This window comes from Nelumbo lutea, chromosome 5 (assembly GCF_056320005.1).
Source record: "Nelumbo lutea isolate HS-2025 chromosome 5, American lotus-T2T, whole genome shotgun sequence".
Classification (NCBI taxonomy): domain Eukaryota; kingdom Viridiplantae; phylum Streptophyta; class Magnoliopsida; order Proteales; family Nelumbonaceae; genus Nelumbo; species Nelumbo lutea.
Window position 1 is genome coordinate 81,211,603 of NC_142688.1, and position 23,959 is coordinate 81,235,561.

Consider the following 23,959-nt stretch of genomic DNA (forward strand, 5'->3'; position numbering starts at 1 on the left):
GTGAAAAGCATTATTTATATGTATCAATGAAGTGAGGGATAAAATTATAAAATTGTCATTTGTGTCAATATAAACACTTGTGGGGAAACTAGCTAACTAAACATCTCCACCCCAATGGTAAGTGGGTCACTAAACAACCTTAATTAATTGTTAAAAAAATGCATTTCTTAAAATTGCTTGTGGAATAAGTACTTTTTTTAATAATCATTTAATCACCAAACATAGTCTAAGTACTTGTTGCACAAGTGCTTATTGCAAGTACTTATTTTAACAATCACTTAATGTAGTTTGGTGATCCATTTGTCAACTCACTTATTGGGGTAGAGATATTTAGTAAGTTAGTTTCTCTACAAGTGTTCATTTTAGCATAAATGACAATTTTAGCTCTCATTTCACCCGCTCATATAAATAATGTTTTTTACATATTATATTGTACATTTGAAGGAAACTTGTCAAAACACCATGTTGTGACACATGAGAGCCCACATGGGCCCACATATTGAGTACCAAGTGGATCCAAATAAAAAAAATAATGAATAATAACAATAGTAATGATAATAATGATAATAATAACAATAATATAATATAATAATAATAATAATAATATCAATAATAATAATAAATAAAGGAAAATAATATATTTTGCGCACATTTCAAATGTTTTGCTCAGAAAACAATTTTTGAGCAAAATATTGCAAAACAGAGGATAATAGCACAAAAAGGCTGAAAGGTAGATGGCTGACCTGACTTCTCCGATAAATCTACGATGAGAACAACGTGAAAACACAGCCAAAAACCAGATCTGGTGAGCAACGTGAAAACACACCAAAAACATGAAAAAATGATTCGAAATAACACACTGACCTGATCACCAATGAGTTTTAAATGATTTCGGTGGTCGCCGGTTGTTGAGAAAGCATGCCTTGGCGCTGCCAATATTCTGGTATGCACAGTCTAGATGAGAAGAAGAAGGTAGGTTTAAAGTCACATGAGGACAGTTTGGGTATTTAAAATATAATAAGGGACTGAACTGTCCCCAAAACCTTTAATATTCACTTATTTAAGAAGTGCTTAAAAAAGCCACTTCAAAGTGGCTTTTTTTAAGAAGCACTTTTCTTTTCTTTTTTGTCACTTTTTTATCAAACATGCACAAGCACTTTTTTCCACCTATTGTATAGTTCCCACACTTATTAGAAGTTCTTGCTTATTACAAGTGAAATCAAATAGAGCTTTAAGTGTGGTGTTGTACAACTCAAATGACTCCTATGGGAGATTAAGAAAAGCATGATACTAGAAAAGGCTTTGACCAATCAAAACCTTCCATAAATTTTAATGAAAATGCACTATTTAATTGATCATAAATTTTCCGGTATAATGCCTTTCCGGCATTATAGTCAAACCCTTTTTTTTTAATTAAAATTGAAAGTTTTTGCATGGGCATTTAAGAACATTCAATTAGAAAGTTGGTCATTAATCATCATTAATACGAGTCTCATGCTATTTTAAATTGACGTACTTTTTGATGAGTATTTTTTTTGGTAAACTTTGAAAGTGAAAATTAACTGCCCTATTTTTGGTAGGTGTTACTTGTCCAATAAAATTGTACCTAGGTTAGGTTCAATTTGAAAGAGTACAAATATAAATTTGTAAAGGGCAAAATTTTATATTTGGTATTATTTTTTATGTATTTGCATTATTTATATTCCTTTCAAATTTAGCCTTAAATTCAAATTATATTTAAAGAAAGAAAGAAAGTCGGCATTACTTGTAACAATTTACTCATTAAATGAAATGTACTTATTAATAAGGGAAAAGTACGAGCAGGCCCATTGCATAAACCTGAACACCAGGCCAGCCCATACAGAATTTACAATTACTCTCTAATTCAACTTTTGAAATTATAAGACCGACTCCCACACCATGTAAGCATCACACTTCTACCTAAGCTTTTCATGTGATGTGGCAATCCAATTCGGATTACATGTCACAATAACATTTATTTAAAATTTTATTTTGAAATTTACCCTTAAATTGCAAAGACTAAAATGACCCTTTTAGGGCCCACGACCATTGTTCTCTCCCGTCCTCCCTGTTCTCTCTCTTTCGTTCTCTCACACTCGCAACTCTCTTCTCTTCGACTCCAGATGATTGAACTTCGGTTGCTCTCCCTCTCTCCTATTTTCCCTCCTTGCTCTCCCTTTATCAGTCTCTCCCGTTCTCCCTCTACCTCGCCACCATTCTCTCTCTCTCTCTCTCTCTCTCTCTCCCAGTCTCCCTCCCCCTCTATCGCTCTCCTGCTCTCCCTCAGTCTCGTTCTCCCTCTCCCTCTGTCGCCCCCACTTTCTCCCGTTCTCGCTCCCCTCAATCTTGCTCCCCCTTTTTGCCCCCATTCTCTCTCTCTCTCTCTCTCTCTCTCTCTCTCTCTCTCTCTCTCTCTCTCCCAGTCTCCCTCCCCAACTATCACTCTCATGCTCTCCCTCTGTCTCGTTCTCCCTCTACTTATAAATTTTTAGGTAGCACTGTGTTTTTTTTCACTTCTATTCCTATCTCAATTTATACCAAGTGAAGGCCCATCTTAACCGGAGGCCTTTCCTAACCGGAGGAAATTATCGTTTTGAACACTTGTGCCACTAATAGGTATTTGACAATCTCTTTGTATGATATTTCAATTTGTTATAGCCCTTTCAAATAAATTTGATTTTTGGTTCTTTATACATTTCTATCATAGCCAATCTCTTTGTATTTAACAATAAATTTGTTAAGTTGTGTTTGATGTTGATTCATTCCTGTTGAATGGGCATTGGAGAACAAGTGTACTTTAGTTTACACATGGAAAAGAATATCAACCAAGTGTTTGTTTGTCAACTTTATTGTATGAAAGGTCAATTTACTTTGGTTATGAAAATCTATCTCCAAAATTAAGATGATAGTTTAGTGATAATCACTCATAACAAGCATTAATAATCACATATTGTTTTGTTGTAGACTCTAGGAGGGTGTTTGCCCTCTCAGCATGCTATTCAAATTCCTCTTATAAAGAGCCAAATTCAGTTAATGAGAAACATTAGATTGTAAGTTGAATGTCTTCAAAACAATGATAGTAATTAGGTGATGGTTATTAGGTTGGCACATTTGGCACCTTATTTGCCAAGGGGCCATTCATTAGGAAAAATTACATTAGGATGGTGATAATCCATAAAAAATTCCAAAAGCCCAACTTTGATATCACAAATCCCATACTAATACCCGTAGAATTGGATGGCAAAATCTTATCATATTTTCTCTAAACAACCTCTATCACAGTCCAAGAAACAAACCAAAATATTCATTTATTGTCACAAGAGAACTAAATAAGGGAGAGTACTGTAGTGTATATTACATAGAATTAAATCCTGGTTTTTGTATTCCAGACATAAGTTTTTATCCAACCATCCAATAAAGGGACTTTACCTTACAATGATCCCAAGGATTGGCAATCCAGAATCAAGTCCTAATCTTTGGCAGTTTTGGACAAAACTGAATCCAACATTATCTTGCCTGGCATTCCAGGACATTACCATTGCACCGCCAATGGCCCCCTCATACAAATATATTCAATGGCTTGGACTAAGCAGCAACTCTTAAGCTTAATCATTTCTTCGACCTAGATTTTCCACAAAGTAAATGAAATAATATCAAAAATGAGGATTAATGAGTTTTGCAGCTCCTTATGTTAAAACGAATCGAGATATTCCTTTATTGCCAATTGATAATCCTTGTTTGCAATGGCTTTTGCAGCTGCTTATGTTAAAAATTGTCATTTTAATTGCATATTGATAACTTATTACCAAGTTAGATGATGCTTACCAAGTTAGCACATTTTGCCATACATTTGCTAAGGGGCTATGTAGATTTCTTTGAAAATAAGATAAAATTAACTAGGAAAAATAACACATTAGCAAGGTGATAAGTCATCACCCAATTTTGATCCCACTAGTCCCATACTAATACCCCTAGAACTAAATGGCAAAATCTGATAATCTTTTTTCTCCAAAGAACCTCCATCATAGTCCGATAATACAAACCAATGTATTATTTTATTATCAAAAGACATTGTTTGTTTCCAAAGGCTTCGGATGTCTTTATATTAAAAATAGTCATTTTAACTCCATCTTGGTAAATTTTTACCAAGTCAGGTGATGGTTACTAGGTTGGCACATTTGGTACCTTATTTGCCAAAGGGCCAATATGATTTGTTTTGTTTTTTTGTTGAAAAATAAGATAAAATTCATTAGGAGAAAATGCATTAGGATGGTGATAATCCATAAAGAATTCCAAAAGCGTACTTTAGTCTCACAGATCCCATACTAATACCTGTAGAACCGAATGGCAAAATCTTATCATATTTTCTCTATACAACCTCTATCACAGCCCAAGCAACAAACCAAAATATTCCTTTATTGTCACAAGATCATGCTTCTTTTCTATGGCTTTTGCATGTCATTATATTTCAAATTGTCATTTTAATTCTATCATAGTAAGTTTTACCAAGTTAGATGATGCTTATCAGGTTGGCACATTTGGCCCCATCTCAGGCAAAATTTGATAATCTATTTTCTCCAAAGAACCTCCATCACAATCCGATAATACAAACCAAAGTATGATTTTATTGTCAAAAGACATTATTTGTTTCCAAAGGCTTTCGGATGTCTTTAGATTAAAAATAATCATTTTAACTCCATTTTGGTAAATTGTTACCAAGTTAGGTGATGGTTACTAGGTTGACACATTTGGCACCTTATTTGCCAAGGAGTCAATAAGATTTGTTTTTTTTTTTTTTTTGTTGAAGAATAAGATAAAATTCATTAGGAGAAAATACATTAGGATGGTGATAATCCATAAAAATTCCAAAAGTCCAACCTTAATCTCACCGATCCCATACTAATACCCGTAGAACCGAATGGCAAAATCTTATCATATTTTCTCTAAACAACCTCTATCACAGTCCAACCAATAAACCAAAATATTCCTTTATTGTCGCATGATCTTGCTTCTTTTCTATGGCTTTTACATGCCATTATATTTCAAATTGCCATTTTAATTCTATCTTGATAAAATTTTACCAAGTTAGATGATGCTTACTAGGTTGGCACATTTGGCCCCGTCTCTAGCAAAATCTGATAATTTTTTTTTTCTCCAAAGAACCTCCATCACAGTCCGATAATACAAACCAAGGTATTATTTTATTTTCAAAAGGCATTTTTCGTTTCCAAAGGCTTTCGGATGTCTTTATATTAAAAATAGTCATTTTAACTCCATCTTGGTAAATTTTTACCAAGTTAGATGATGATTACTAGGTTGGCACATTTGGCACCTTATTTGCCAAGGGGGCAATAAGATTTGTTTTTCTTTTGTTGAAGAATAAGATAAAATTCATTAGGATGGTGATAATCCATAAAGAATTCCAAAAGCTCAACCTTAATCTCACAGATCCGATACTAATACCCGTAGAACCAAATGCCAAAATCTTATCATATTTTCTCTAAACAACCTCTATCACAGCCCAAATAACAAACCAAAATATTCCTTTATTGTCACAAGATCTTGCTTTTTTTCTATAGGAGATGGTTACTAGGTTGGCACATTTGGCACCTTATGTGCCAAGGGGCCAATAAGATTTGTTTTTTTTTTTTTTGTTGAAGAATAAGATAAAATTCATAGGAGAAAATACATTAGGATGGTGATAATCCATAAAAAATTCACAAAGCTCAACCTTAATCTCACAGATCCCATAATAATACCCATAGAACCGAATGGCAAAATCTTATCATATTTTCTCTAAACAACCACTATCACAGTCCAAGAAACAAACCAAAATATTCCTTTATTGTCACAAGATCTTGCTTCTTTTCTATAGCTTTTGCATGCCATTATATTTCATATTGTCATTTTAATTCAATTCAGGAAAAGTTTTACCAAGTTAGATGATGCTTACCAGGTTAGCACATTTGGCCCTGCTCTAGCAAAATTTGATAATCTTTTTTCTCGAAAGAACCTCCATCATGATCCGATAATACAAATCAAGGTATTATTTTACTGTAAAAGAAATTGTTTGTTTCCAAAGGTTTTCGGATGTCTTTATAATAAAAATACTCATTTTAACTCCATCTTGGTAAATTTTTACCAAGTTAGGTGATGGTTACTAGGTTGGCACATTTGTCACCTTATTTGCCAAGAGGCCAATAAGATTTGTTTTTTTTTTTTTTTTTGTTGAAGATTAAGATAAAATTCATTAGGAGAAAATACATTAGGATGGTGATAATTCATAAAGAATTCCAATAGCCCAACCTTAATCTCACGGATCCCATACTAATACCCGTAGAACCGAATGGCAAAATCTTATCATATTTTCTCTAAACAGCCTCTATCACAGCCCAAGCAACAAACGAAAATATTCCTTTATTGCCAAAAGATCTTGCTTCTTTTCTATGGCTTTTGCATGCCATTATATTTCAAATTTTCATTTTAATTTTATCATAGTAAGTTTTACCAAGTTAGATGATGATTATCAGGTTGGCACTTTTGGCCCCATCTCTGGCAAAATTTGATAATCTTTTTTCTCCAAAGAACCTCCATCACAATCCGATAATACAAACCAAAGTATGATTTTATTGTCAAAAGACATTGTTTGTTTCCAAAGGCTTTTGGATGTATTTAGATTAAAAATAGTCATTTTAACTCCATTTTGGTAAATTGCTACCAAGTTAGGTGATGGTTACTAGGTTGACACATTTGGCACCTTATTTGACACATTTGGTTACTAGGTTGACACTATTTAAATTAAAAAGTAGTCATTTTAACTCCATTTTCTCTAAACAACCACTATCACAGTCCAAGCAACAAATCAAAATATTCCTTTATTGTCACAAGATCTTGCTTCTTTTCTATAGCTTTTGCATGCCATTATATTTCATATTGTCATTTTAATTCAATCCTGGAAAAGTTTTACCAAGTTAGATGATGCTTAACAGGTTAGCACATTTGGCCCCGCTCTAGCAAAATTTGATAATCTTTTTTCTCGGAAGAACCTCCATCGTGATCCGATAATACAAATCAAGGTATTATTTTACTGTAAAAAGGCATTGTTTGTTTCCAAAGGTTTCCGGATGTCTTTATATTAAAAATAGTAATTTTAACTCCCTTTTTGGTAAATTTTTACCAAGTTAGGTGATGGTTACTAGGTGGCACATTTGTCACCTTATTTGCCAAGGGGCCAATGTTTCTTTTTTTTTGTTGAAAAATAAGATAAAATTCATTAGGAGAAAATACATGAGGATGGTGATAATTCATAAAGAAATCCAAAAGCCCAACCTTAATCTCACGGATCCATATGAATACCCGTAGAACCGAATGGCAAAATCTTATCATATTTTCTCTAAATAGCCTCTATCACAGCCCAAGCAACAAACCAAAATATTCTTTTATTGTCACAAGATCTTGCTTCTTTTCTATGACTTTTGTATGCCTTTATATTTCAAATTGTCATTTTAATTCTAACATAGTAAAGTTTTACCAAGTTAGATGATGCTTACCAGGTTGGCACATTTGGCCCCGTCTCTGGCAAAATGTGATAATCTCTTTTCTCCAAAAAACCTTCATCACAATCCGATATTACAAACCAAGGTATTATTTTATTATCAAAAGACATTGTTTGTTTCCAATGGTTTTCGGTTGTGTTTATATTAAAAATAGTCATTTTAACTCCATCTTGGTAAATTTTTACCAAGTTAGGTGATGGTTATTAGGTTGGCACATTTGGCACCTTATTTGCCAAGGGGCCAATGTTTTTTTTTTTTTTTGTTGAAGAATAAGATAAAATTCATCAGGAGAAAATACATGAGGATGGTGATAATCCATAAAGAAATCCAAAAGCCCAACCTTAATCTCATGGATCCCATATTAATACCCGTAGAACCGAATGGCAAAACCTTATCATATTTTCTCTAAACAGCCCATATCACAGCCCAAGCAACAAACCAAAATATTCTTTTATTGTCACAAGATCTTGCTTTTTTTCTATGGCTTTTGCATGCCATTATATTTCAAATTGTCATTTTAATTCTATCATAGTAAAGTTTTACCAAGTTAGATGATGTTACCAGGTTGGCACATTTGGCCCCGTCTCTGGCAAAATATGATAATCTCTTTTCTCCAAAGAACCTCTTTCACAATCCGATAATACAAACCAAGGTATTATTTTATTGTCAAAAGACATTGTTTGTTTCCGAAAACTTTCGGATGTCTTTATATTAAAAATAGTCATTTTAACTCCATATTGGTAAATTTTTACCAAGTTAGGTGATGGTTACTAGGTTGGAACATTTGGCACCTTATTTTCCAAGGGGCCAATAAGATTTCTTTTTCTTTTTTGTTGAAAATTAAGATAAAATTCATTAGGAGAAAATACATTAGGATGGTGATAATCCATAAAGAATTCCAAAAGCCCAACCTTAATCTCACAGATCCCATACTAACACCCATAGAACCGAATGGCAAAATCTTATCATATTTTCTCTAAATAGCCTCTATCACAGCCCAAGCAACAAACCAAAATATTCCTTTATTGCCATAAGATCTTGCTTCTTTTCTATAGCTTTTGCATGCCATTATATTTCAAATTGTCATTTTAATTCTATCATAGTAAAGTTTTACCAAGTTAAATGATGCTTATCAGGTTGGCACATCTGGCCCCACTTTTGGCAAAATCTGATAATCTTTTTTTCTCCAAAGAGCCTCCATCACAATCCGATAATACAAACCAAAGTAAGATTAATATTGTCAAAAGACATTGTTTGTTTCCAAAGGCTTTCGAATGTCTTTATATTAAATATAGTCATTTTAACTCCATCTTGGTAAATTGTTACCAAGTTAAGTGATGGTTACTAGGTTGACACATTTGGCACCTTATTTGCCAAGGAGTCAATAAGATTTGTTTTTTTTGTTGAAGAATAAGATAAAATTCATTAGGAGAAAATACATTAGGATGGTGATAATCTATAAAGAATTCCAAAAGTCCAACCTTAATCTCACGGATCCCATACTAATACCCATAGAACCGAATGACAAAATCTTATCATATTTTTTCTAAACAACCTCTATCACAGCCCAAGTAACAAACCAAAATATTCCTTTATTGTCACAAGATCTTGCTTCTTTTTTGTAGGTGATGGTTAGTAGGTTGGCACATTTGGCACCTTATTTCCCAAGGGGCCAATAAGATTTGTTTCTTTTTTTTGGTTGAAGAATAAAATAAAATTTATTAGGAGAAAATACAATAGGATGGTGATAATTCATAAAAAAATCCAAAAGCCCAACCTTTATCTCATGGATCCCATACTAATACCCATAGAATCAAATGGAAAAATCGTATCATATTTTCTCTAAATAGCCTCTATCACAGTCCAAGCAACAAACCAAAATACTCCTTTATTGTCACAAGATCTTGTTACTTTTCTATGGCTTTGCATACCATTATATTTCAAATTTTCATTTTAATTCTATCATACTAAAGTTTTACCAAGTTAGATGATGCTTATCAGGTTGGCACATTTGACCCCGTCTCCAGCAAAATCTGATAATCTTTTTTCTCCAAAGGCTTTCGGATGTTTTTAGATTAAAAATAGTCATTTTAACTCCATCTTGGTAAATTGTTACCAAGTTAGGTGATGGTTACTAGGTTGACACATTTGGCACCTTATTTGCCAAGGAGTCAATAAGATTTGTTTTTTTTATTGTTGAAGAATAAGATAAAATTCAGTAGGAGAAAATACATTAGGATAGTGATAAATCATAAAGAATTCCAAAAGTCCAACCTTAATCTCACGGATCCCATACTAATACCCGTAGAACCGAATGGCAAAATCTTATCATATTTTCTCTAAACAACCTCTATCATAGTCCAAGCAACATTCCAAAATATTCCTTTCTTGTCACATGATCTTGCTTCTTTTCTATGGCTTTACATGCCATTATATTTCAAATTATCATTTTAATTCAATCCTGGTAAAAATTTACCAAGTTAGATGTTGCTTACTACGTTGGCACATTTGGCCCCGTCTCTAGCAAAATCTGATAAATTTTTTTCTCCAAAGAATCTCCATCACAGTCCGATTATACAAACCAATGTATTATTTTCTTGACAAAAGACGTTTTTCGTTTCCAAAAGCTTTTGGATGTCTTTATATTAAAAATAGTCATTTTAACTCCATCTTAGTAAATTTTTACCAAATTAGATGATGGTTACTAGGTTGGCACATTTGGCACCTTATTTGCCAATGGGCCAATAAAATGTTTTTTTTTTTTTTGTTGAAGAATAAGATAAAATTCATTAGGAGAAAAATGTTGATAATCCATAAAGAATTCCAAAATCTCCACCTTAATCTCACAGATCCCATACTAATACCCATAGAACCGAATGGCAAAATCTTATCATATTTTTTCTAAACAACCTCTATCACAGTCCAAGCAACAAACCAAAATATTTCATTATTGTCACAAGATCTTGCTTCTTTTCTATAGCTTTTGCATGCCATTATATTTCATATTGTCATTTTAATTCTATAATGAAAAAGTTTTACCAAGTTAGATGATGCTTAGCAGGTTAGCACAATTGGCGCCATCTTTTGCAAAATTTGATAATTTTTTTTCTCCAAAGAACTTCCATCACGATCCGATAATACAAATCAAGGTATTATTTTACTGTAAAAGACATTGTTTGTTTCCAAAGGTTTTCGGATGTCTTTATATTAAAAATACTCATTTTAACTCCATCTTGGTAAATTTTTACCAAGTTAGGTGATGGTTAATAGGTTGGCACATTTGTCACCTTATTTGCCAAGGGGTCAATAAGATTTGTTTTTTTTTTTTTTTTGTTGAAGATTAAGATAAAATTCATTAGGAGAAAATATATTAGGATGGTGATAATCCATAAAGAATTCCAAAAGCCCAACCTTAATCTCACGGATCCCATACTAATACCCGTAGAACCGAATGGCAAAACCTTATCATATTTTCTCTAAACAGCCTATATCACAGGCCAAGCAACAAACCAAAATATTCTTTTATTGTCACAAGATCTTTCTTTTTTTCTATGGCTTTTGCATGCCATTATATTTCAAATTGTCATTTTAATTCTATCATAGTAAAGTTTTACCAAGTTAGATGATGTTACCAGGTTGGCACATTTGGCCCCGTCTCTGGCAAAATCTGATAATCTCTTTTCTCCAAAGAACCTCCTTTACAATCCGATAATACAAACCAAGGTATTATTTTATTTTCAAAAGATATTGTTTGTTTCCAAAGGTTTTCGGATGTCTTTATATTAAAAATACTCATTTTAATTCAATCTTGGTAAATTGTTACCAAGTTAGGTGATGGTTATTAGGTTGACACATTTGGCACTTTATTTGCCAAGGTGTGAATAAGATTTTTTTTTGAAGAATAAGATAAAATTCATTAGGATGGCGATAATCCATAAAGAATTCCAAAAGCCCAACCTTAATATCACGGATTCCATACTAATATCCGTAGAACCAAATGGAAAAATCTTATCATATTTTTCTCTAAACAACCTCTATCACAATCCAAGCAACAAACCAAAATATTCCTTTATTGTCACATGATCTTGCTTCTTTTCTATGGCTTTTGCATGCCATTATATTTCAAATTGTCATTTTAATTTTATCCTAGTAAAGTTTTACCAAGTTAGATGATGCTTACTAGGTTGGCACATTTGGCCCTGTTTCTGGCAAAATCTGGTAATCTTTTTTGCCAAAGAACCTCCATTACAGTCTGATAATACAAATGAATGTATTATTTTATTGTCAAAAGACATTTATCGTTTTCAAAGGCTTTCGGATGTCTTTATATTAAAAATAGTCATTTTAACTCCATCTTGATAAATTTTTACCAAGTTAGGTGATGGTTATAGGTTGGCACATTTGGCACCTTATTTGCTAAGGGGCCAATATGATTTGTTTCTTTTTTTTTTTTTGTTGAAGAATAAGATAAAATTCATTAGGAGAAAATACATTAGGATGGTGATAATCCATAAAGAATTCCAAAAGTCCAACCTTAATCTCACGGATCCCATACTAATACCTGTAGAACTGAATGGCAAAATCTTATCATATTTTCTCTAAACAACTTTTATCAGAGTCCAAACAACAATTAAAATATTCATTTATTGTCACAAGATCTTGCTTCTTTTCTATGGATTTTGCATGTTATTATATTTCAAATTGTCATTTTAATTCTATCCTGGTAAAGTTTTACCAAGTTAGATGATGTTTACCAGGTTGGTACATTTGACCCCGTCTTTGGCAAAATCTAATAATCTTTTTTCTCCAAAGAACCTCCATTACAATGCGAAAATACAAACCAAATTATTATTTTATTGTCAAAAGACATTGTTTGTTTCCAAGGGCTTTCGGATGTCTTTATATTAAAAATAGTCATTTTAACTCCATCTTGGTAAATGTTTACCAAGTTATGTGATTTTTACTAGGTTGGCACATTTGGCACCTTATTTTGCCCAACTTTAAGATTTACCATCTTTGTAAATGTTTTCCAAGGGGCAAATAAGATTTGTTTTTTTTTTTATTGAAGAATAAGATAAATTTTTTTTTGGAGAAAATACATTAGGATGGTAATAATCCATAAAGAATTCCAAAAGCCCAACCTTAATCTCATAGATCCCAATCTAAATATGATGTAGTCTAAAAATCAAAGACTCAACATTATTTTGCCCTATTCTGATGCCTCATTAGTAGTCAAATCAATTTATCATCCTCAGGCAAGACTCTTCTGGCAATATAAACATATTATAGAGTATATACTAGTTAAGTGTTTTTTTGGATGCAAATATTATGTGTCAATAGAGAAAATAACCAACTATCCCATGCTCTAGCTTATGCAACTTGTTAAAGGGCAGAAAGAGCCCTATATACTGAATATGAGTCTTCATGTACATCACGTTCATAAGCTAGTAGAATGATCTTTTTTGCCTTAAAAAATCAAGAGATTTAAAAAGTATATCTTATAAATTATACAATATCTGTATTACAAGAGTTGTTTTTGTCTAAAAAACAGAATTTTGATGATTTCAAAAATATGAATTGTTTTTGGAACAAAACCAACTTGTTCTTGCTTTTCCAAATAAAGACAAGGTTCAAGAACTAGTGTTTGGTTTTTTTCCAATGTGTCAATTTCAAAAACAAGTGAAAGAAAAAACATTCACGTTGTAGAACACCAAAATTAGACCACCATTTTTATGTAAAATTCTATATTTTTTTTTTTAAATAAAAGTTGTAGTTCAACTATATAAACTTATTTTTTTTCTTATCTTTCTTGTTTATTGCAGTAGAGGTCAATAAAGTGGAATATAATCAAATGGTTGCACCTTAAGAGCTAGTTTTCGTTCACTATAGTGCCTTCCTTTGTTTCCACTATGGTGAATTCAACCGTTTCCTCCCCAACATCTAGCAAAGCTTTCTTTTCATTGAATGGGATTAGGATAACTAGGATGGGGCACTGCTAGCAAAATTATTTAGTTACTCTTCTTCATGGCCAATGGGAGATGGGGGTAGCTGATGCAATGATCAACATCTGTTGCTAGATGGCTATTTGGCAACTTTGGTCATATAAGCCAACTGGTAAATTTCAATAATATGGGGTCCTTGGAAAATGGCCATTAAGGAAAGGGTAAACACATAATAATAGACACTATTTCACCATTTGTTATTAGTTAATTCATACAAAATAGATGTTCCAATCGCAGATGATATGTTCTCTCAGATAAACTTAACCAACACCTTGAATTCCATCTTGGTAAATCTTTACTAAGGTGGTTGTTAAGGCATGTATGACCATTACGTGAATGAAGTTGGGCATTTTAGCCCATCAAGCTGTCACATCCACCTACATAACCTCCTTGTTTGATAAATGTTCATTTAGGAGGTGGTGAGCATGGTCTCATGTCTTACTTTTTTTCATTCAACACTTCACATCCATCTACATAAATATATATTAAGTTGGGCATTTTAGCCTATCAAGCCAATATTGAATCGTAGTCCAATGTGGAATTAACAGTCATGCCATTGTTGAAAACACTACAAGTGAGTAATAACTCCATCATCAAAAAATATTTAATCAACACCATAATTGTCCTTATGACAATTTTTTTTGTATTTACAGTAATTACTATACATATGAATTTAGCAAAATAAATTCAACAAATCATCCCTTGTAGATATGATATGCCTGTCCAAAAAACACCGAACATTATCTTTATTCGCCATTAAGAGAGATCAAAATAAATGTTACATCTAAAAGTATGATATTGCTTTTGGTTCCACCCCCATCGGGAAGAACAAAGCTTTGTAGATAGATTGAAGCTTCATTTCCAAGTCACTTGATACATTTCAAAGAGCACCACCACCTGTGACTAATAAAAATTGATTAGCATCAATATATGAGCAGCTGAAACTAGTTCCCAATCTTTCTTTACAACTAATACAGAGAAATGAATTAGTACATAATTTAGCAAGGCACAAAATAAAGTACAACAATCATGTATATGAATTGCATTGAATGATATCCATTAGCATATCAAATTAAATTTCATAACCTAATACTTGGTTGTTTGTAGATGGGTTGTATTTGAAATTAGTCCATAAGATGAAAGGTTAGTTGTTTGGTATTGAAGCAAACTTAGCAGATCAACAACTTGGGCTAGTGTGAATAAAGACATGAATGTAGGATATGCAGGTGAAAGATCCCGTTCGAATCCCCATCAACCTCAACCAATAAGTTCTTTTTGTTAAATTATCTCACCTACCAAAGGTAGGAGGTACAATTATTATTGGAAAAGTTTCTAATTATAATAAGACTGATATGAGATGCCAAAAAGAAGAAGAATCTGATAGGAGGTACGACTTTTATGATAATGTATGAAGACTTATCTCTTGTCTATACAAATAGAAGAAGAATCGGTTGCAGCTCAATCTAAATGAAGGGCTGTAATTGATGGTTTAATGAAAGCCAAGAGATTGAGAGCAAAACATATGATGGTTTTTTGCAACTCTACTAGTATTACAGATGCAACTATCGAAGACATGGAGGTGGGTTGGTCTATGAAGAATTTTAATGATTCCACTCTGAACCTAATTAAATATTTTGAGTATGTACATACTATATCTAGATTGTCAAACTCATATGCCCATCTACTAGCTTATAATGCTTATAAGTTTAAGAATGAAGGTTCTTATGTATTTAGTTTTGATGTCTAATATAGTATTCAAACTCATTTAATATAAAGTTCACTATCTATTCAAACTCATCTAATATAAAGTTCACTAGTTAAACATTATGAACAAGAAATTGTCTCAATCTTTCTAACTCATGCCTCAATAGCATCGCATGCCTTTAAAGCAATATTGATAAGATGTAACCAAGATGAGCATTGGCTTAGTTTTTTGGCATACCTTGAAATTTCATCTCTATTGCCATTGAGACCTTACACGAAGCAAGTTTTGCACCATCTCTATCCAAGAATTAATTGATGTTGAAAGAAAAGCAAATGGCAAAAGTTCCAAACCATATTGGTGTAACTCATACACCACAAGTAATACATCACAGATAATTAATATAATTAATACACTATTCCGTTGTAACACACACAGGTGTATAGATGGGTGGATGACCTAAATGAGCTAGTGATGGTTTACTCTAGTTGGGATTGCAATATTTGTGCACCAATCTTCCACCGTAAAATTATTGTATCATTAAAGGCAAAATCCCATGGGGCATTTTGACATAAACAATCCATGTACTTCATTACAAAAAGCCCACTTTTGGTCCTGCACAACACGTATGGCGAAGTTACTTTGCAATACTTAAGATATGTATTAGTATAATAAATACTGATGGTAAACAACGTGATAATCATACCCATTGGCATGTTGGGATGGAGCATCATTGCATACTTTAAATCCCCATTTGCTTGTAAACCCCACTCCTAAGAGTTTACTTCTGTAGTAGTTGAACTAAAACAAATATTGATTACAAAGTCAATGATGATTATGGATTAATACAAAAACACTTGCACATGAAAATATTGCAGTGCATATATGCATACCATTGTTCTAGAAAATTGCTTGTATATAGCAAACTGGATTGAATTATACCATTCAACGCAGTCGCTATCCCCGTTTATTACCAAAAGATGCTAATGCCCATTACTTTGCAAGGGTATAAATACTTTGCTATATTGTTGCCTTAGAAGAGGGCCAATATAGGGCTCTATTGCAACATCATCACCCATTTTAACCATTTCCTGATATATGTATTTGAGAAGAGAAAAAATAGATTATTCAATATATGAGTACATAATAAACAAAATAAAAATGGTTAAAACCCATTACCTATGCAAATGTGCTAATATAAGAACCTCTCACATTCAGCATTGGCCAATTTTTGCCGCTCCCTTTCAATTAAAAGACATCCATACGCATTTATGGCCTACAAAAAAAAATAAAGGCAGCACAATAGTTATATACAAATTATAACAAATATATAGTTATTATAGGTGAAAAAAAATATACTACAAGAGTTACATACATCATCCATATCAGACCACCATCAAATAGTGAGTACAAGTGTACCCCGGCCAAGTTGTTGGTTCCATCAGTCCAAATAATTTCATTGCATATGTGGAAACTATATTAATAACTTGATAAATTAGGGGTGTTCTATTTACCTATGTCTAATGCATGTGTAATCAACCTAGTAATTGGAGCTGATAGAAACCGTCTAATAGTTGATTGTTGACTCTTAGATAACTGGCATTTGAAGTTGCAGGAACTCTATAATCTCTTTCCATCGATGACTTGAAATATAAAATGTTGCTAGGTTATTAAACTTGTTTTGCCAACCCATCATATTTAATAGATACGATATGGAAATATACCTCCTTATTTGATGGTGATGTTGTACTATCTACATCAATCGTGTGCATTTTCTCAATCCTTTTTGCTCATTCGTTAACAAATGGTGAACACAAAATAGGAGCTTTCTTTCTTTCTCACCTGGAGAGAATCTTCCTACCACCTTGGTCAGGTTGATCTTCTTCATCACATTGTTTTTCTTCCCAGACTTGTGATAGTAACAAGGACCGAAGATAAATGTTCTCCTCGGTTAATTGTGCAACCTTTGACTTAAGACTTCTAATTTCCAAAACCAATTCTTGATTCGAGGAGGCTCCTTCCTCCTCATCTTCTTCACCATCCAACAAAGCCACTTCTTCACTGGAGGTAGGAACTAAAATTTGAAGAACCTTAAAAAAAATGAAGCACAAATGTTTTAGAACAATAATCTATGTTAGAAGATTGACATTATAGATAAAATCCCATTATATTACCTCATCATCCGTAGGCATGGCAATAGCATCACTATATGTTCTCCTTTGACGATAAGTAGTGCTAGACCATTAGGAATCCATACAGTGGAATGTTCAAACAACCAAATCTGCATGTGACAAGATAAGAATTCATTCAATGTTAGCATACATAGTTTATTAAATGGAATTAATTTTTATACAAAATGTAAACTTTCGATGAGTATAGTAGCACAACCACGTAGCCACCCAGATTTGGGTGGTGCCTCCATCATTGACATAGAGAGTTCATTCAAACTATTTAGTAGCTCCCTATGAACAGCACCAGCCCAATCATAATGTCTTAATTCTTCAAGCTTATCAGCGTACTCAAACCATTTACAATTAATGTTATAACAGGTCTTTGTAAAAAGGAATTGACCCAATATATAGACAATAAGCAACTTTGGGACATATTTCCTTTCTACTTTCTTGTTTCCTAACAACTCCCTATTTTTTTCTTCTAAATCACCCCATTGTATCACATTTTTTCCAAAGATTTTCATTTTTTTAATGTAATGTATGTGGGGCCATGTACAAATCTACAAAATTGCCTCTCGTAGGCAAACCCAAAATCAAATCTACATCAGATGCCGTGAATGTGACAAGCTTTCTCCCTAACCTAAACGAAGCTAACTGCATGTCCCAACAATTCACAAGTGCAGATAGAAGTGACTTCTCAGACATTACATCTGGGAAGTTAAGAAAATGTGCAAATGTTGTTTGTCCCATGACATCTTCAACACCCTTATGGCTAGACAAATTAAGTGATGAAATAAACTTCACCAAATGGGTGATACTATTTCTAGTGTATACTTACATCTTGCATTGTAAATATCTGTAGAAAATAATCAAGGTCAGTTAGAACAAGTATATATACACAAGGAAATAGTGAAGAATTCATAGTGCTAAGTATATTAGCTTGAGATAAAACCAATTGTATAAAGTTTCCCCTTTTTGCATTTTTGATTCACAGAATTAATTCCACTACTCTGAAGTTTTTAAATCTTTCATCAAATATGCTCTCAGGCCCGTTGCCTTCTGCTCTTGGAAAATGTGTGATGGTGGATTTTAGCAAAAATGGTCTCTCTGGTGATATATCTATTATGCAAAGCTGGGGTGATACTTTAGAGATCATTGATTTGAGTTCAAATGCATTGTTTGGAACATTTCCAGACCTTACTTATCAATTTCAGAGATTGTCTTCTATTAAGATCATGAATAATTCTTTAAGAGGTGACCTACCTATTAAATTTGGGACCTATCCAAGACTAGCTATAGTTGATTTGAGCTCAAATGAACTTACTAGGCTCATTCCAAGTAGTTTCTTCACTTCATTGTCATTGATAAACTTGAATATTTCAGGAAATAATTTCATAGGAAATATTCCTCTTCAAGGCTCAAGGACAATAGAGTTATTGGTTTTACCTTCTTATTCGCAGTTGGAGTCACTTGATTTCTCTGGTAATTCATTGACAGGTTCCTTGCCTTCTGAGCTAGGTAACTTAGGGAAGTTTAGGTTGCTAAATCTGGCAAGGAATAGCTTGTTAGGAGAGATACCAAGTGCAATGAGCAAGCTTAATGGTTTAGAGTACCTTGACTTATCCAATAATAATTTCAACGGTAAGATCCCTGACGGGCTTCCATCTAGTCTAAAAGATTTCAATGTGTCTTATAGTGATCTATCAGGACAAGTTCCTAAAAATTTGGCGCATTTTCCAAATACTTCATTTCATCCTGGAAATACGCTACTAATCTTTGCAAATACTGTGCCTTCACAGAGCAATAGCCCCATGAGTTTTAATGGTAAGGGGCAACATCACAGTTCAAAATCTAATATCAGAGTAGCATTTATTATTGCCTCTATAAGTGCCACTTTGATGATTGCTTTTGTTTTACTGGTTTATTATCGTGGACAGTTCCAACAATTTCCTAGAAAAAGTAAAATGAATGGCCAAACAGTGGGAAAAGATATTAAATCTGGAATATTTACACCTACTTCCCTTTTCAAATTCCACAAAAACATTGAACCCTCTCCAACATCATTGACTTTTTCAAATGATCACTTGTTGACATCAAATGCAAGGCCATTGTCTGGGCAGAAAGAGTTTGTGGCTGAAACTACAGAGTTTGCTTTACCCAAGGGAAGAGAGGCATGTCCAGAGTCCAAGAAATACTATTGGGGGCCCAGGGAGCAAGAAAGGCTGGTACTTGCAGATTCTATCCATGGAGATAGTCTGTCTCTTCACCTCTATGTTAAGATCTTCCAACAACTTATATTTAAACTCCACCCAACAAAATAGCATTGCATTGTGTTCTATCTCTATTCTCTACTCAAAGTTTTGCAATTATCTTGCTTCTATATTTAGTATCTAAGAGCCATTATTCATTGTTTATCTACATCTATTATTATTGTTGTTATTGTTATTCTTATTATGAAGTTCTTTCATTATCTTTTCAAACAAAAGATGTTAAAAGGTGTTATTCATTTGGTGGCCTTCTCCTTTGAGAGGTTTCAGGCCTAGTTTTCCTTGGGTAAACTAGACTAGTGTATTCTTGTATTACATATCAACAAAGTTCTTGGATTTGTTCAAGATAAAAAATAAAGAAAATGTTAGAGGAGTTCTTTGTCATGTTCTAGATGCAAATAGAGTTATCCTCAATTATATCTGCTTGCACTTAGACCACCATATCACTTACTATGAAGTATCTCATGACTACTCACTTGTAGCACCCAGGAAACCCCAACAAGCAGAAAGCTTCATGCTATGTTTTGCAAAAGGGAAAGAAAGGAGGTCATTGCTAACTGATTTCCCACCCTCAAGGCATACAATGGATGCATCCTTTAAGTAATATCTTTCAACTTATGGATCCATTCTTAGAATCTTGTCTAATATGCAAGTAGCTGGTTGTGTTTGGTTGGATGTAGAATATTTTGGAAATGGTTATTTTGGGAAATATGAATGAATTTGCACCTTTTAAAAGGTAAGTCATTTTGCTTGATTGAGCTAAGATTGGCTTCAGCTTGACGGGAGAATGGAATCAGCTCGATCATAGCCTTTTAAGTTGAGGCCTCTGTCATGGTCTGCTTTATGAGGAAGAGCATAAATAACAACCCATGTACAATGAGAGCCTGTACAATGGGAATATACAAAAATGTGTCAACGAAAGAAAGGTCTAGCTTGTAAAAATGAGAAAATCCGGACACCCTTGAATGCCCTGTGTACACTTAACCAAGAACACAAAAAGCCTATAACCTCTGTCATGGTTTGTTACATGCCCTTGATTCTTTTTTTTTTTTTTCGAGAGAGAAAGAGAGAGAAGGAAACGTTAATTGTATTTTAAGGCGTCAACTCATTACATGCCCTTATACTTTCTAATTAATGAATTAATTTTTCTAAAAGAAACCAAACTCAACTATAGGCTTCCTACATGTATATAAAGGCTCTCTTTGGAATCATTGAGCAACTTGGTAGTGGTAGACTGGATACAAAGCCAAATTTTTGGCTTTTTTTTTGGGTACATGGTGACTGCTCTTAGACTTGAACCCATCTTATGCTTGTCAGCCTCAGATTTCAATATTGCACCAAGCAATGGCCCCTAATTTAGTGATGCACTCCACACTTCTTGATTGGGTAGCATAGGTTGACGGTGCATTTATCAGTTAATTCCTGAAGGATGAACCAAAGTTGGCCGATTAGTTGCACTTTGGACTTTTGATAATTTCTGAAATGGGTGCCCAAGTGGAGTGCTCAAAAAAAACTTCAAGATTAGAAGTGACTAAATTCCAAGGATGTTGTTGATAGATATAAATAAAATTTTGAGGGGTAAAAACATGTAGAAAACTTTTTGTACAGAGGGGAAGAGTGTCATACACATACTCTTTTTTCAGTTAATACATTATACTTCACCTTCTCTCAAAGTTGGGCTTTTGGTTAAGTATACACAAAGCATTCAAGGGTGACATCTCAAGGGCTTTTGGTTAAGATGTACACTTGACCAAGAACCAAATATTCATTACCCTTTTTGCAGTTTGATTTAATATTTCTAAGTAATGAATTAAATGTGGACTGCTACACATATTGGTTAAGGAATATTTGGTTAAGTGTAGCAAGATCTTGTGACAATAAAGGAATATTTGTTAGATAGTTTTGTATGCCCTTAGCTTCAATCCAATTTGATGTACTTTTGACATTTAGTGTAAATAAACAAAGTACATGTTTGATTCATGTTGTTTGGTATATTTCTGTGTAAGACCCTAAAACTGGACACTTATAGAGACTCGTGTTAGTTTTAAATGTTCACAGCCACTGGATAAGTCTGGGGAGATTTATCCTGCCAAGACTAATACTGATGTACCACCAAGGCACATGTAGTATGGGATTGCTTGAATCCTTGAACTGGACCAGATTTCTAGTATTGCCCTAGACCTTAGAGACAGATGGGCAAAACTAGAAGTTACACTTGACTCCTAGACTCAATTATGACACTTCACTAGGTGTCGGATCGGGCTGTCTTTGATATGTCAAACAGTGAGGTCCTTAGTGGGGATCAACACCTAGATATGTTGGGACAGTCTGAGAATTCATCTGAGTGAGTGATCATAGTGACAGGATCAGCCCTTTTGTCGAACAATGGTAATGATCGAAAATGCACTCTCTCTGATGGAAACCAAATTGTCGACAGTTGATTTCAATCATTGGAATTTTGTTTTGCAAAATTAATATATATATATATATATATATAAATGTATATGTACGGTTTCAAAACATTTGCAAAAGATTTTAATTCCCGGGATCCATGTGAGTAGAGAGTGCGGCACTATTCCTTGCAGCCGAGGGAGAGGTCTTCTCTTGTCGGTAGTGCTTGATCATTAAGGGCTGAGAGGTTAAGTGTAAGACCATTTAGGATAATACCTGATGGGCTAATCTTGTTCCTGCCCACAGTCCCTGGGTTTTTATAAGATGACTTGGCCCAGGGACCACTTAATGTAAGTGTTGGGCCCATAGGGTCCATGTGATGGGCTCAAGGGGGTCACTGAGTTTTTTAGTGAATTCGGCTGGGCCTTGTAATAAAGGCTGGGCCGAACCCATGTGGCTGGTGTGTAGATCAATGCTTGGGTCCCATGCCATACAAAGAAGTCAAACTGGGCAGCAGATTGGAAACTAATTAAACACTGAACACTTAATGGGCCAAAAGCCCATTACGAGCTGGGCTGATATGATCACCCATCTGTGGGGAAAATCTGAGATTAATGTTAGTGAAAGGATTGGGCCTTTGACCTTATCTACTATGGGAGACCAAATTCAAATCAAATTTGAATCTGGTAACCTCCTGATAAGATCAGGAGTAAACTAACTTAATCTACAGATAGGATTGAGAATATCCCCTATCCAAATATTGATTTGGATTTGGATAACTCCTAATTAGGAGGATTTCTTAATAAAAAAGAAAGGAGGAGAACATGGGGTTTGAATATACCAGATTTTGAACTAAGTTTCTCTAAGAAAAAGGAATAAAGTCTTCTGCAACAGAGATTTGATCTCAAGAACTCCAGAGAGAAGAAAAGTTGTTCAGCCATCTTTGTTCCAGGAGTTCTCCTCCAGTCGCCGCCAACCCCTCTTGCAAGATTCGATCTTTGTAGGAGAAAGAAGTCAAGAAATCAGTTCTTGACATCAGTCTTGCAGAAAAGACTGAAAAGGGTTCAGTGTTCAGAGTTTCCAGTGGGTTCTTGCGAAGGATCCAGTGTGTAGTACACACCCTACTGTTTTTGTTCCATCAACAGCTATGTCATCTTCAGCAAGAGCGGATCTTGGCATCTTCTTTGGGCGTGAACACCAACTTTGGGAGATATTGTTTCTCTGGATCAGGTATAATCCTTCCTGTTTCCTTTTGGTTCAAATCTAGTTTGATTATGGTTCAAGTAGAATCCTTGAATATTGTATTCTAAATTTAGGGAATATGATTCCCAGTTGGGAGAAGATAGGAAAATTTTTGAAATTCGCCCACCCATTCCGCACCCTTTCATGGCGTCCATTAGATGGATCCTACCCTTCTTTCAGTGGTATCAGGGCAACAGGTTCGAATCTTGAACCAAAAGAAAATTAGATCTAAACCTACGCAGATGGACAGAAGTTGTTCTGCCAAAATTTGCATAGATTGTTTTCTTTATTTCAAGAAATTGTTTCTTGTTAAGGGTGATTGATCTGAAATTAATTTCTGTTAAATTCAAAATTTATTTAGAACTGTTCTTTATTTATTTTGATTTAATGGACTGTTCAAACCTGGAGATCGCGGTGCAGATTTGGCGCAGATGGTCTACGCACCCTGTTTCCTTTTCTATTCAATTCGGTCTATAAATAATTTTTTTTCTAGACTGAATGTATAGGATTTGATCAAGAATGTAATTAATTAATAGAAATAGGATTTTTGTTTTTATTTTATTATCTTGATTAAAGAAGAAGGAAGAAGAAGAAGGCGCTGGAGATT

The 23,959-nt window shown here is 33.8% G+C and overlaps 1 pseudogene; it reads left to right on the plus strand.

Moving 5' to 3' along the window:
• Positions 1–18,489: 18,489 nt before the first annotated feature.
• Positions 18,490–19,773, plus strand: LOC148853081 (putative inactive receptor kinase At5g10020 pseudogene; annotated as a pseudogene).
• The last annotated feature ends 4,186 nt before the right edge of the window (positions 19,774–23,959 follow it).